The sequence below is a fragment of the Helianthus annuus genome, chromosome 3, assembly GCF_002127325.2.
Source record: "Helianthus annuus cultivar XRQ/B chromosome 3, HanXRQr2.0-SUNRISE, whole genome shotgun sequence".
In the NCBI taxonomy this organism is placed as follows: Eukaryota; Viridiplantae; Streptophyta; class Magnoliopsida; order Asterales; family Asteraceae; genus Helianthus; species Helianthus annuus.
In genome coordinates, this window is record NC_035435.2 from 56,499,638 (window position 1) to 56,514,120 (window position 14,483).

Here is a 14,483-nt window from a genome sequence, read left to right on the forward strand (position 1 = left end):
TTTTGTCTTAGCTAATAAAGAAAATCCCTAGTTGCAGTTGTGGACATAAGTCTCACACCGAAACCAAACCATGTTAAAATTGCCGTGTTTGTTATTTTCTGTTGAATGTGTTTTTATTCGTTTGTGCATTGAGTGTTGCTTTTCAATGCACCACTTGAATCCTAACCCGTTGAGGGGGGGGGGGGTTCCTAAGTTTTCTCTCTCTATCACACATACCTTCCTTCTCTATTGTGATCGTACTCACAAACAAAAGGGTGTGTGTGTGTGTGTGGGGGGGGGGGATTTATTTTTAAACCCGTTTTTATCTTGAGTTGGTTAAACCCGATCTTCTATCAAAGAGTTCGTTATTCTCATTGGTCCTTATCTCTAGTATCCTTTTGTGATAGGTTTGAATTAAAACCCATTATGTTATATTATAACATCCTAAATACTAAATTGAAGAAACACTAAGTAACTCTAAGCTACTCGGCCGAATTGTCTCGTGTAAATCGGTTCAATCTTCCTTCTTCACTCAACAATGACTGGCTTCTTCCTATTGATCCTACAAAACGAATCAACACCGGTGAACTCGTTACAAGGAGGAGAGGTTGGGGGTTTTCCTTGTAATTACCCTCCGGCGTGAGAATCAGTAATCGCTTTGAGGTTATAAGTGTGTGTATATAGTGAGAGAGTAAGAAAACGGATCTTAAACCTGGAGGTTGAGCCTTATATTTATAGCAGGAGATTTGTGGAGGAGAAGGGACGCCAGCTGGGTGTTTGCCAGCTGTCCGACCAGGTGGCATATCCATTTTGTCCCTTCTAACGTAACCAAGCTTGGTCTTGTACTAGAGGTGACGTGGCATATAGACATTCACTCCAGCTCAACGTTCTTTTGTACCAGCTGTGAGGATCTTGTGACATGTGTTAGCGCCTAATAATTTTTTAAATTCTCCATATTAAGGGGGCGTTTGGTGTTTCGTTTTCAAAATAGATTATGCGTTTTCAAAATAGATTTTGCGTTTTCAAAACCGCGTTTTGAAAAAGCATGTAGGTACATACTTCTCCAAAACTGCGTTTTGGAGGCAGATAATTACTTTTTCATCCAAACACTTATTTAGATTATTTATGTTTTACAAACGCAATAATCAAATAATCACTTCAAAACGTAATCTCAAACACCCTCTAAACATTATATAAAATCTGGTTGGAAGTTAAACGCATAAAGCAAACCTCTGAGATGGTTAGAGCATTCACATCCAATCCACTAAAAATATACATACATTTCACTAAAAAACAACTCCTATATCAATATATTTCCACTAAAAACAAATACTTTTTCTCTCTCCTTTTCAATATATATTACATTTTTCTCTCTCTTTCACTCACAACCACTTTCAATATATATTAAAAAATTATAGTGGGTGAACAGTGTCCCCCCAAATATACAGATGAACAGTAATATTTTCTCTCTCCTCTACTCACAACCACTTTTTATACTCTTTACATTTTAAAAACCCCACACACTAAATATGATGGACCGGATGGGAATGCTCTTAGCACACCTTATTTGGCGATGCAATCCGGCCGAACAACATTCTTTCCTTCCCTATTATAGGTTTTAATAACTTTTTTTTTATTAAATCTTGTTTTATATAATCATGATATTAAATAACTGAAGGTTAATTGTAAAATACACAAATTAACATATTACCATTTCATAATTTTATTTATATTTTTAAATACAAAATATATGTACAAATTAACATATTAACATGTCATAACTTTATCTCTCTAATATATCATAACTCCATGAACTCAATCTCTACCACGTATTCTACAATATATGTACGTTTGATGCATAAATGAATAATAAAAACCAAAGTAGCTTGGTTAGTGGTCTCCTCAAAAGTGAGGCCGGGATTTGAGTATAGTATATTATTTAACTACTAATAGTATCCTAACGATACCATACTGATCCAATACCAACTTAACAACATCCACTATTAGTATCGGCATCCATTATATATTTTTTGTTTCCATACGAGTTAGCTTCGATATTTTTGCATTGCCAATATCAAATCAGTAAGTAACTTTATTGTTTTGTGCGTATATCAAGTTTTCATCGCAAGAAGCGAAGGAACAGAGTAGTATCACTTCTTAAGGACTTAAACCTTCATCTATTAGATATAAAGTGGACACAAACCATTATGTAAATTAGGTATTAACCGGTAAGTACATTAAACTAAACCATATGAGTTTTATAAGCCCACACGGTGTGGGCTAGTGAAGGGTGATCGTGGGCTGACGTGGCTTCATGGCCATAAAGCGTTATCAAAATTTTAATATCCCCAAATCCGTTGCAATACCGCCTAAACAATATCGGTTCCAATATTGGTATTAATTTTTATGGTTTTGGTTTTGATACGAATCGGTTTTGATATTTTTTTTGTACCCGTATCGCACCGAATACTGTACAAAACGACCACACATAACAATGCATGCATTGGAGCGTCATTTAATTTAAAAAAACTCAAATCCTAACCAACTTGGGGCTGTTTGACAACTTCTGAATAGGTAAGTGCTGAACCAGTAAAAGGTCCGAACCATAAAGTGTTGAACCAGTAAGAGGTTTGAACCATTAAGAGCCAGGATAATGTTTAACTATTCAGAGGCAAATGTTTGACCAATTCATATAAGAGGTCTTAACCATTTAGACTCAGTATAATGCTTAACAATTCAGAGACAAATGTCTGAATCATTCAGATTTCTGCCCACAAAACAAATAGTCTGAACCATTAAATGCTGAACCAGACCAATTCATATAAGATGTCTTAACCATTTAGACTCAGTATAATGCTTAACAATTCAGAGACAAATGCCTGAATCATTTAGATTTCTGCTCACGAAACAAACAGTCTGAACCATTAAATGCTGAACCAGATCTGAACAATTAAGAGGCTCATTAAAAGTTAAACAAACAACCCCTTAGTCTCTACTTCAGAAAATTATATCAATTTGTCTTCCATGTACAAGTTTAATCCCTCGTGAACTCTCATTTTTGTCACGTAAAATTGGTTCTCTAAAAATCACATCAACTATTTTATACGTTTAAGCTAACATGAAAAATTTGCTTGTTAGATAAAGACACTCCAAAATGGACAAAGACTTATTATGAAACAACAATGTAATATATAACAATGAGACCTTTTTTTTCTCAAAATTATGCCTAGGAGGCAGGGCCGTCTTTGAGAATGTTAAAAAAATTTTGGGCCTCGGGCTACACAAAAAGTTGGGCCCACTCCTTATTATATAAACTCATCTTTTATAAATCAAGAAATCACAATACGACGATAATTGTAATAAAATAAACAAAAAAAGTAGGTGTAGCAAAATAATTTGCAGCAGCTACATCGCCTGTAAACATCCAATAGCTAAAATATCAATCATCCAAGATCCATACAAGCAATTTTGCTAGCAACAAGATTTACTAATCTCACCAATAAGCAGCAACATATGAGCATAAAACACTAGTATTAACTAATGGACAACTTAAATTTAATGTGTGAAAAATAGAATATGGAAAGTTGCGTCACAAACAAAAGTTTCTGAACCTGGAAATAAATAAAAAAAGTCAAAGCCTGTTACAAGCCATAAAAAAAAAATTTAAAAATGTAAAAAATGCGGCAAAACACAGAATCGAACAAACAACCTTTATAAACTAAACTCAAATACAAACCAACTAGAATACTCACGGCTATATTATAAGGTCCCCTCCCCTATTATTCTTATAATATGCATAAACAAAATTTTAAATTTTGGGCCCGTTTTACTTTTGGGCCTCAGCCATCGCCCGGGCTGCCCAGCCCAATAACCGGGCCTACTAGGAGGATATATATCAATTTTGCATGAGTACATTCAGTTGTAATTCATGTAAATATGATTTTTAATAGAGAAAATTTCACTTTTCATCCTTTATGTATTACCTGAATTTTGAAACATGCCCTTTAAAAGTTTTAGTTTTAATTTATGTCCTTAAATCACATGTTTTGTATCACTTTAAGTCCTTTACACCAAACTGAGTTAAATAATTCAGTTAGGTTTATTTAATGCAAGGGTATTATTTGTATTTCACCTTATTTATTTTGTTTTTAAAAATAAATCAAAACAATTAAAGGTGGGACCCACTTTACAAAGTTTCAAGGCTTCATCTTTCCCACACCCCCATGTTTTCCGGTCATCTTCTCCGGCTCTGGTCATCTTCTCTGTGACAACTCGAACTTTAGACCTACTTTGTGTAACGTAGGTGAACGTTTTGTGATTATATACGAACCTTATTTATTGAACGTTATGTTGTTATGTGATATGTGTTATGTTGTTATGTGATATGTGTTTAATGATTGTGTACATGATACGTTATGTGTATGTATATAAGTTACATGAAACTCGAACCGCACAACACCTACACACTCGACCGCACAAGCCTTTGGGCCGTATCACTTGTATCCGGTTAGATGGCAGCCCAAGTGATGGGTTCGGCCCATCCTACCTTAGCCGATTTACATATGGGGGTGTTGTAACCATTCCCCACTTTTTACAAAATCACAACACACACAAGAAACCCTAGCTATTCTCTCTCTCTTTTTCGCAAACCGAAGGCAGCCAAGAATCTCTCCTTCACCGAAGATCTTTGTGCTCGGATCAAACCCATCCTCTTTTCAATCGGTTAGTGCTTGATTATTTGATTGGTTTATGTTATGTGACTTCACATGTCTTAGAGAATGCATGATTGTAATGATGTAAACTAATATTGATGCTCTTATAATTGGATTTGCATGAGAATAACCATAAACTGATTCGATGATGATTGTTAAATTGCTATTACGATATATGATTCAGATTTGTTAGTTTGTTGTTGTGCTAGTAAGTCAGGCTATGTTGACCGGCCACATGCTCATGTAAATCGAATAGTTTGAATTTTCTTAGTTGTGTTCGTGTTATGATCTTGATTAGGGTTCTAGAGATTTGATTGTAACAAACCGGTTTGATCGATGATTGCTAAAAGAATGGCTGAAAACTTGTTGATTGGAATATGTTAACTTGGAAACAATGTAACTAATTCAGTAAATTAAGGAAACTTGTAACTGATTGCTTGAAACTCGCACAAGAGTCCTTGGTCGCACAAGGACCCAAGGCACACAAGTTGTCGGTCGCACAAGCTGATGGGTCGCACAAGAGGCCCTGACCGCACAAGGGGTCTCCGATCGCACAAGTGAAGTGTTGGATCGCACATGTTGTTTGGGCCGAATGGTTAGTTGGGTCAGGCTAGCCCGATCGCACAACACAAATCGGATTTGCACAAACTAATTTCACATTATTTAGTTGGGCTGGGTATATAAGTTGGATTGGGCCAGAACTGATCGCACAATCCGGTAGAATCGCACAAGGCCTGAGGTTGTTTAATCGGGCCGTAGTTATATTGGATAATTGTTGTTTAATTTTATTTGGGCTATATGTTCACCTATTGGGCTTCTAATCTTTGGGCCGGGTTTTAGATGAATCGCACAACCCAAGCAGATCACACAAGTCTGCTTGGATCGCACAATGGCACTTGCGTGTTATAAGTTGGGCCGGGTAGTTTGGGCTTCAATGGATGACTCGCACAAGGCCCTAAGCTTATGCGAGCCCAATCCGGAAATTCTAGTTAACTGTGAACGTGACTTTGTGTGCTTGCCATGATCCGAATGTGTTTTCCTATATGCTATCTTGTGGAATACCTGTGTACTTGATCTAAGTCAAAGCCTGACTTGTGTGTGGTAACCCTGTTAGGACGTGGTTGACCACTTTAGTTCAAGAACCTTTTATTGTGTATCTGCCGAGCAATCCAAGGTGAGTTCACACTCTTACCAAGGCATGGGATTCCCGGGGTGTTGGGAATGGGATTGATAAGGATAAGGTTGAATAGACTCATACGGACATTGTTACTAGACTACCATACCATCGTCCTCGGTTGTGCAGGACACATACGTAAAACCTACGTATAACTAAGCTACTCGCTATCCTCGGTTGTGAAGGATACTCACGTAAAACCTGCGTGAACGGATACTCACTATTGCCTCGGTTGTGTCAGGCACTTACGTAAAACCTACGTAAACCCCCACGTACCCTATCCTCGGTTGTGAAGGATACTTACGTAAATCCTACGTAAACTTGTACGTATTACTGTTCTCGGTTGGGAAGAACACTTATGGTTACGCATAGTCTAGTGGTTTAATGACATGGGAAGCCCCCATCAATAGAAACCTATATTGGCCCAGTAGAGCCACTTGAGACTCATGAACTTACTGTTACGCATTTACTTTCTGTGAACTCGCTCAACTAGTTGTTGACTCTCTGCTGCATGCCTTGCAGGACCTTAGGTACTAACGGAGCTTGCACAAGGAGGAGCAGGTCGTTGTGGGCAAAGGATCGTGAATGCTATTTGAACACTTATGATATTTCACACATTAATACTTATGTTTGGGTTTACTTAAATGCTTCCGCTATACTTAATTATGTTGGTTTGATAAACACTTTTCGTATTGATGGATAATTATTACTATTTATTACATGTTCAATATGATTGGTGGCTTGATCCTGGTCATGTCACGCTCCCAAGCGGTGATACTCCGCGTGTGGATTTTGGGGGTGTGACAGATTGGTATCAGAGCCATTAGTTATAGAGAACTTGGTTTTAATAAGGGGAAAACGTTTTTATTAAAACCAGACTATAACCAGAACAGTGCTCTCAACGATCCACAACGACGCTTCGCTCCACGTGCAAGACTCAACATCCTAGGTAATAAGGTTTATGTTTATTGCCTGTTTGCTAGAACTGCATAGAACTTTGCTCGCATTACGCTTAGATACACATGACTTTATTACATGAGAACACCTACGTGCTTACACTTTTCTGTCATCGCCCTACTCGCGAACCACTCTCACTTACGTTACTTTTACTATGAAGATCATGTCTGGACGAATTAACATGACTCAAGCCCAGCTAGAGGCTCTCGTTCAAGCTCAAGTTGCTGCGGCACTTGCAGCTGCTCAAGCAGGTAGTATATCCTGCAGTATAGACTCATACTAGGATCCTTAGATCCTGCATTCACTCTTGTATTTAAACTTTGCCCTATTCGTACACAATAGGTCAACACGCGCAGCAACCTGTCTGCACTTTCAAGAACTTCATGGACTGTCGTCCAAGTACTTTCAGCGGCACAGAGGGGGCAGTTGGACTCCTCCACTGGTTTGAAAAGCTCGAGTCTGTGTTCGAGATGTGTGAATGCCCTGAGGCTCGCAGGGTGAAATACGCCACTGGCACGCTAGAAGGAATAGCACTAACTTGGTGGAACGCCCAAGTCCAGATCTTAGGGTTGGCAGCTGCTAACGCCACACCCTGGAACGAATTCAAGGAACTGATCAAGAGGGAGTATTGTACTCAGGAAGACATCCATAAGCTGGAGGATGAGTATTACCATCTGAAGATGACTGGATCGGAAATTGAAGCTTACACCAAAAGGTCAAACGAACTGGCCGTGCTGTGTCCAACTATGGTGGACCCTCCAATTAAGTGCATTGAGTTGTATCTCAAAGGGTTGGCGCCAGAGATCCAGAGCCACGTTACTTCGGCTAATCTTGATAACATCCAGGATATTCAACGCCTCGCTCACCGCATCACAGACCAGGCAGTAGATCAGAACAAACTGCCTAAACGCATCAGCGCTACTGCTACTGCTACTACTTCAGCTACTCCTGCTACTCCCAGTGACAGTAAGAGAAAGTGGGATGGGGATTCCAGCAAGGGATCAGCTTTAGTTCAGTCTCAGGCCCAGCAGCGAAAGACTGACAGTTATCAGAGTCCCAGTCAACACTCTTCAGGTAACCACAGGCAGGGCGGATATCGAGGGAACCTCCCAAGGTGCAACAACTGCGGTAGACACCACGGTGGCCAGTGTAACAAGGGTCGCTGCCAAAGATGCCTCAAGATGGGTCATGAGGCTAAGGATTGTAGAAGCCCTCGTCCTGCGAACCAGAACCAGCAGCAGCCACAGGCACAGCAGAATCAACAACAGGGCAACAAAGGATGTTTTCATTGCGGCGCAGAAGGGCACTTCAAAAGGCACTGTCCTCAGCTGAACAGGAACAATAACAACAACAACAATAACAACAATCAGGGCAATGGCAACAACAACAACGGGGGAAACAACAACGGCAACGAGGCAAGGGGTCGTGCATTTGTGTTAGGGCAGGGTGATGCCAGGAATGATCCCAACGTCGTTATGGGTAAGTTTCTTCTCGACAACATTTACGTTACTGCTTTATTTGATTCGGGTGCGGATACAAGTTACATGTCTTTGAAAATGAGTAAATTGTTAAAACGTACATCAACACCTCTAAACACCAAACACGTCGTAGAACTAGCTAATGGTAAGAGTTTAGAAGCCACGCAAATAGTCAGGGGTTGTAGTATCGTCTTAGCCGGTCAGACATTCTCGATCGACCTTATTCCCATAGTCTTGGGAAGTTTTGATATCGTTATTGGGATGGATTGGTTATCCCAACATCAGGCAGAGATCTTATGCAGTGAGAAGATCATTCGCATTCCCCGTTCTGGTCAGGAACCTCTTGAGGTTCAAGGCGACAAGAGTGGTGCTGTGGTTGGCATCATCTCTTTCTTGAAGGCTCAGAAGTGTCTGCGGAAGGGTCACACCGCAATCTTGGCACTCGTCTCGGATGCATCAGTGAAGGAAAAGAAATTGGAGGATATTCCAATCGTTCGCGACTACCCTCAGGTGTTTCCTGAAGACTTACCTGGCTTACCGCCTCACCGTCAGGTCGAATTTCAAATCGAGCTCGCTCCAGGAGCAGCACCCATAGCTCGCGCACCATATCGTTTAGCTCCATCAGAATTGGAGGAATTGTCAAAGCAGCTACAAGAGCTCTTGGAAAAGGGCTTCATTCGACCAAGCTCTTCGCCTTGGGGAGCTCCAGTATTATTCGTGAAAAAGAAAGATGGTACGTTCAGGATGTGCATAGACTACCGTGAACTCAACAAGGTAACGGTGAAGAACCGTTATCCTCTTCCACGCATAGATGATTTATTCGACCAGTTGCAAGGGTCGTGTTACTATTCCAAGATAGACTTGAGGTCTGGTTATCATCAGCTGAGAGTCCGGGTGGAGGACGTCTCCAAAACTGCATTCAGAACTCGTTACGGTCACTACGAGTTTCTTGTCATGCCGTTCGGGTTAACGAACGCGCCTGCCGTATTTATGGATCTTATGAACAGGGTGTTCAAACCCTATCTTGACAAGTTCGTCATTGTTTTCATCGACGATATTCTAATCTACTCCAAGAGTCAGGAGGAGCACGAGCAGCATCTACGCCTTATTTTGGAACTCCTACGGAAGGAACAGCTGTACGCTAAGTTTTCGAAATGCGACTTCTGGCTTCGTGAAGTCCACTTCTTAGGCCACGTAGTGAACAAGGATGGGATCCATGTCGATCCATCCAAGGTAGATTCGATCAGAAACTGGCCTGCACCACGTACACCAACGGAGATACGCCAATTCTTGGGTTTGGCAGGGTACTATAGACGATTTATTAAAGACTTTTCAAAGATTGCTCAGCCGCTTACGTTACTGACACAGAAGGGTGTCACCTATCGCTGGGGAGAACCCCAGGAGACTGCTTTTCAGCACCTAAAGGATAGACTTTGCAGTGCACCTATCCTCTCTCTGCCAGAGGGCACAGATGACTTCGTGGTTTATTGTGATGCATCCATTCGGGGACTTGGATGTGTATTAATGCAGCGCGACAAGGTCATTACTTACGCGTCACGTCAACTTAAGATTCACGAACGGAACTACACGACGCACGATTTAGAGCTGGGAGCTGTTGTTTTCGCGCTTAAGATATGGCGACACTACCTGTACGGTACCAGGTGCACGATTTACACCGATCACAGGAGTCTCGAGCATATCCTTAAGCAGAAGGATTTGAACATGCGTCAACGGCGATGGGTCGAGTTACTGAACGATTACGAATGCGCTATCAAGTACCATCCAGGCAAAGCCAATGTTGTGGCTGACGCCCTCAGTCGGAAAGACACTTTACCTCGGCGCGTACGAGCGCTACAGCTTACGATTCAGTCTAGCCTTCCTGCACATATACGAAATGCTCAGGTAGAAGCATTGAAACCCGAAAACGTCAAGGCTGAAGCCTTACGCGGCTCAAGGCAACGATTAGAACAGAAGGCAGACGGCGCCTACTATGTAACGGGGCGTATTTGGGTCCCACTTTATGGCGGTCTACGCGAACTTGTGATGGATGAAGCGCACGTCTCGCTATTCGGTACATCCAGGATCGGATAAAATGTACCACGACATCAGAACTACTTATTGGTGGCCTAGCATGAAGGCCCACATCGCTACTTATGTCGGCAAGTGCTTGACCTGTGCGAGAGTTAAGGTTGAATACCAGAAACCAGCGGGTCTACTTCAGCAACCCAAGATACCGCAATGGAAATGGGAAGAAATTTCCATGGATTTCGTTATGGGCTTACCTAGATCCCAGCGGGGAAATGATACCATATGGGTGATCGTGGATCGACTCACCAAGTCTGCACACTTCCTGGCTATAAAGGAAACGGATAAGTTCTCCACGCTCGCAGACGTCTATCTTAAAGAAGTTGTTTCGAGGCACGGGGTGCCCACCTCCATCATTTCGGATCGGGATGCACGATTCACGTCAGAACTATGGCAGACGATGCACAAATCTTTCGGCTCACGATTAGACATGAGCACAGCATATCATCATCAGACGGATGGGCAGTCTGAGCGAACGATCCAAACACTGGAAGACATGCTTCGGGCATGCGTTATTGATTTCGGCAACGGCTGGGAAAAGCACCTCCCTTTGGTGGAGTTTTCATACAATAATAGTTATCACACCAGCATTCAAGCCGCCCCATTCGAGGCATTGTACGGACGTAAATGCCGGTCACCCCTCTGTTGGGCAGAGGTGGGGGATAGTCAGATTACGGGTCCAGAGATTGTAGTGGACGCCACAGAAAAGATAGCACAGATACGACAACGCATGGCGGCAGCACGCGACCGTCAGAAAGCCTACGCGGACAAGCGTAGAAAGCCATTGGAATTTCAGGTCGGGGACCGGGTATTACTTAAAGTCTCACCCTGGAAGGGTGTAGTTCGTTTTGGCAAACGGGGCAAACTAAATCCGCGGTATGTCGGACCGTTCGAGATCATAGAGAAAATAGGCAAGGTAGCCTACAAGCTAAACCTACCAGCTGAACTCGGTGCAGTTCACAATGTCTTTCACGTGTCGAATCTGAAGAAATGTCTGTCAGATGAGACCCTCATAGTTCCTTTCAAGGAACTCACCATCGAAGAGACAGTTGAAATCACGGACCGGGATGTGAAGGTCCTCAAAAACAAGAGAATCCCTCTTGTTCGAGTACGTTGGAACTCCAAACGTGGCCCAGAGTACACCTGGGAACGCGAAGACAGGATGACAGAAAAGTACCCCCAGTTATTCGGAACCAATGCAACCACTACTGAGGCTGAAGCTACTACTTCGGAATTTCGGGACGAAATTCCAGATCAACGGGGGGAGGATGTGACACCCCAGGAAAAACCAGTGAACGATTGAACTTATCTAGCTTCCTCAGTGAGTGCATACCAAATTTCGGGACGAAATTTCTTTCTAGTTGGGGATAATGTGACAACTCGAACTTTAGACCTACTTTGTGTAACGTAGGTGAACGTTTTGTGATTATATACGAACCTTATTTATTGAACGTTATGTTGTTATGTGATATGTGTTATGTTGTTATGTGATATGTGTTTAATGATTGTGTACATGATACGTTATGTGTATGTATATAAGTTACATGAAACTCGAACCGCACAACACCTACACACTCGACCGCACAAGCCTTTGGGCCGTATCACTTGTATCCGGTTAGATGGCAGCCCAAGTGATGGGTGCGGCCCATCCTACCTTAGCCGATTTACATATGGGGGTGTTGTAACCATTCCCCACTTTTTACAAAATCACAACACACACAAGAAACCCTAGCTATTCTCTCTCTCTTTTTCGCAAACCGAAGGCAACCAAGAATCCCTCCTTCACCGAAGATCTTTGTGCTCGGATCAAACCCATCCTCTTTTCAATCGGTTAGTGCTTGATTATTTGATTGGTTTATGTTATGTGACTTCACATGTCTTAGAGAATGCATGATTGTAATGATGTAAACTAATATTGATGCTCTTATAATCGGATTTGGATGAGAATAACCATAAACTGATTCGATGATGATTGTTAAATTGCTATTACGATATATGATTCAGATTTGTTAGTTTGTTGTTGTGCTAGTAAATCAGGCTATGTTGACCGGCCACATGCTCATGTAAATCGAATAGTTTGAATTTTCTTAGTTGTGTTCGTGTTATGATCTTGATTAGGGTTCTAGAGATTTGATTGTAACAAACCGATTTGATCGATGATTGCTAAAAGAATGGCTGAAAACTTGTTGATTGGAATATGTTAACTTGGAAACAATGTAACTAATTCAGTAAATTAAGGAAACTTGTAACTGATTGCTTGAAACTCGCACAAGAGTCCTTGGTCGCACAAGGACCCAAGGCACACAAGTTGTCGGTCACACAAGAGGCCCTGACCGCACAAGGGGTCTCCGATCGCACAAGTGAAGTGTTGGATCGCACATGTTGTTTGGGCCGAATGGTTAGTTGGGTCAGGCTAGCCCGATCGCACAACACAAATCGGATTTGCACAAACTAATTTCACATTATTTAGTTGGGCTGGGTATATAAGTTGGATTGGGCCAGAACTGATCGCACAATCCGGTAGAATCGCACAAGGCCTGAGGTTGTTTAATCGGGCCGTAGTTATATTGGATAATTGTTGTTTCTAATCTTTGGGCCGGGTTTTAGATGAATCGCACAACCCAAGCAGATCACACAAGTCTGCTTGGATCGCACAATGGCACTTGCGTGTTATAAGTTGGGCAGGGTAGTTTGGGCTTCAATGGATGACTCGCACAAGGCCCTAAGCTTATGCGAGCCCAATCCGGAAATTCTAGTTAACTGTGAACGTGACTTTGTGTGCTTGCCATGATCCGAATGTATTTTCCTATATGCTATCTTGTGGAATACCTGTGTACTTGATCTAAGTCAAAGCCTGACTTGTGTGTGGTAACCCTGTTAGGACGTGGTTGACCACTTTAGTTCAAGAACCTTTTATTGTGTATCTACCGAGCAACCCAAGGTGAGTTCACACTCTTACCAAGGCATGGGATTCCCGGGGTGTTGGGAATGGGATTGATAAGGATAAGGTTGAATAGACTCATACGGACATTGTTACTAGACTACCATACCATCGTCCTCGGTTGTGCAGGACACATACGTAAAACCTACGTATAACTAAGCTACTCGCTATCCTCGGTTGTGAAGGATACTCACGTAAAACCTGCGTAAACGGATACTCACTATTGCCTCGGTTGTGTCAGGCACTTACGTAAAACCTACGTAAACCCCCACGTACCCTATCCTCGGTTGTGAAGGATACTTACGTAAATCCTACGTAAACTTGTACGTATTACTGTTCTCGGTTGGGAAGAACACTTATGGTTACGCATAGTCTAGTGGTTTAATGACATGGGAAGCCCCCATCAATAGAAACCTATATTGGCCCAGTAGAGCCACTTGAGACTCATGAACTTACTGTTACGCATTTACTTTCTGTGAACTCGCTCAACTAGTTGTTGACTCTCTGCATGCCTTGCAGGACCTTAGGTACTAACGGAGCTTGCACAAGGAGGAGCAGGTCGTTGTGGGCAAAGGATCGTGAATGCTATTTGAACACTTATGATATTTCACACATTAATACTTATGTTTGGGTTTACTTAAATGCTTCCGCTATACTTAATTATGTTGGTTTGATAAACACTTTTCGTATTGATGGATAATTATTACTATTTATTACATGTTCAATATGATTGGTGGCTTGATCCTGGTCATGTCACGCTCCCAAGCGGTGATACTCCGCGTGTGGATTTTGGGGGTGTGACCCAACTAACCATTCGGCCCAAACAACATGTGCGATCCAACACTTCACTTGTGCGATCGGAGACCCCTTGTGCAGTCAGGGCCTCTTGTGCGACCCATCAGCTTGTGCGACCGACAACTTGTGTGCCTTGGGTCCTTGTGCGACCAAGGACTCTTGTGCGAGTTTCAAGCAATCAGTTACAAGTTTCCTTAATTTACTGAATTAGTTACATTGTTTCCAAGTTAACATATTCCAATCAACAAGTTTTCAGCCATTCTTTTAGCAATCATCGATCAAACCGGTTTGTTACAATCAAATCTCTAGAACCCTAATCAAGATCATCACACGAACACAACTAAGAAAATTCAAACTATTTT